The sequence below is a fragment of the Chiroxiphia lanceolata genome, chromosome 6 (genome assembly GCF_009829145.1).
Source record: "Chiroxiphia lanceolata isolate bChiLan1 chromosome 6, bChiLan1.pri, whole genome shotgun sequence".
NCBI lineage: Eukaryota > Metazoa > Chordata > Aves > Passeriformes > Pipridae > Chiroxiphia > Chiroxiphia lanceolata.
In genome coordinates this window covers 46,197,464-46,199,917 of record NC_045642.1, presented here as the reverse complement: position 1 = coordinate 46,199,917, position 2,454 = coordinate 46,197,464, and positions in this window count along the sequence as shown.

The following is a 2,454-nucleotide window of genomic DNA, read 5'->3' as shown; positions in this document are numbered from 1 at the left end:
TGATCTCAGGAATATCACTTTCATCTCCACAACACGTACTAGAGACATTTTTCTCTCATGTCTTCTATGCATTCACATTCACACATAAAGGCTTTTTAATTGCACTGCATTAATTAAGATGAAATAAGCTAGAAATGGACATAAGCTATAAGGCTTTATTGAAAGGTGTGAGCACATACTTGCGAAATTTTTGGATGATAAACTCCAGTACAGCCCTGCCAAAACCATGTACAAACCTGCAACTTTAACTTGTCATGAAAACAGAAATTTATACCAAATACAAATTGTTGCAATATGGGTTTTTGACTCGCCGTCCATATATTTATTTTATGTGCAGAATGCACATCATCCTTCCAAAGTGACACTTTTGAAAGGGAAGAAAGTTTGTTAGCTCTATTCTGTTGTCTTTCAGGAGGTATTGGTCATGCTCTGGGTACTCTGATGGCTAAAATGACAGTATTACAGAAGAGTTACTCTAATTTCCCTTGCTGCCCTATTAACAGTTTTTCTGCCATGATAACATGGAGAACTGGAAGAGGAGTAGAGCGAGCCACAAGTGTGAATTCCACTAACATTCTGTAGGGACAACTTTCTTTTGTTTTTCTTGCCTAATAGTGGAGATTGTTTTAAAGTTCTACATGTGTAATCAGAGGGATGATCAGTTAGGAAGACTCTGCGTTTCAAATGTAGAGAATATACTGAAATGGCAAATATCCTAGAAAGGGAGGACGTGTATCCTAAAATCAGTAGAATTTTTCTAAATTTTACATAGAAAAAAATCCCAACCAACCAAATTTATTTTTATTTATTGTAAATTCTCCTCCTTCTGTCCTCAATGAAGAATCATAAATAAGATGCAAAAATAATATGATTTTTGGTTGCATTTTTTTTAGCCCTCTTTTAGGAGAGTAATCTACTACCTTTATGGGAATAGTTATTCTTAAAAGGGAGTAAGGAAGTATGATGTCTACAAATTTAGCAAAACAATAGGATTAAACTCCACTCTGGTGCAGATGAGCAGCAGTCAAATGAACTGAGTGGGATTATTTCACAATCACAAAGTCTAAGTTTGGCTCCAAGATATTAGTTTGTTTAGACAGGCTGTGGAAAATCCAGATTACTCTACTACAGCAAGAATTTCACTATTTCAATCTTCATGTTGACCTACTCCAAGCCTCTGAACATTGAAAAGTTCACCTATCAGCGAGTCACATTTCCAAATAGTCAGGATTCAAATGTTGATCTGTTTTGACAGTTCAGATTATTTCCTAGGATGTCTGATGCATTTTTTTGGCTCGATTTCACAATCAATGGCCATTATAGGAAACAAGTCACCTTACACTGCAGAGACAACAAGTTTTTTAAAAAAATTAGTATTAGGTTCTGAGATTCTTGAGTTTCTAAAGAAAAGGCTTAATTTAGCAGATTGGCCTCTATTTTCAATTCAACATTTTGCTGGTTATTTGACAGCTGTTGCTGAAAATGTCCGTAAGTCTGTGTTTTGAAAAAGAAAGATGAAAATACTCTACTTTCCTCTTCAATTCCAACAACAGCAAGGTCATTCACAACCATTTTTGCTCTACAGGAGGTGAATTAAATCACAGAAAAAGAACAATTAGATGCTTTCAACCTTCTGTCTTCCATCTTTCAGTGGCTTTCTCTGCAGTTTCCACCCAATAAGTAGGTGTTATCCTTCTACAATTTTTGGTAGAAAGGTGGTACATTAGAAAGACCAGTTCAAGCCTATATGGAAAAGTGCTTTCTTTGAGTTTGGAGGGGGATATCTCATCTTCTCACTGAAATTCCAGTATACGTTCATAACTTTCTATGTTGGTTTCTTTAGAAATATCTGCTAGCCAGGTTGCATGTAAGGAGGCTATTTTGCATTTCTACTCTTGATGCTCATATCTCCCTTGTAGAACAGGTTAAAGCCATGAGTTTCATACTAGATACAAACACCTAGAATCTTGGAAGCAAATTTTTAGTTTTTCTCTTTTTTCCTCTGTAGCCCTATTTTATATTCAATAAATAAAAATGAAGATTGTTAGTAGAAGCATTTTGTTGCTTTGATAATGAAAACAATAGTAATTCCTTCAGGTTTACACAAATGGATGAAATCTCCATATACATAAAACTAACATTTCTTGTTGTGACCCCTAGTGTAGTCACTACTTCATGCTTCAAATTAACAACCTTTCACATAGTTACTGCCAATATGCTCAAGAGTTTAAAATTCAATGATTTTTGTAAACATGGAAAACAGTAAAATGCTAAACCCTGGGGTAACGATAGTTTAAAAAAAATGCCATTTTTTGTAGGTTTAATTACTTGACTTCAATTGATCTTATCCTTGCACTGGCAATTTACTCTCATGGCTAGGCTTTGCATAATATGATATAAATAAATAAATCTTGATGACTGGACTGTTTTTTGCTAACTAAATTATACTCTGCA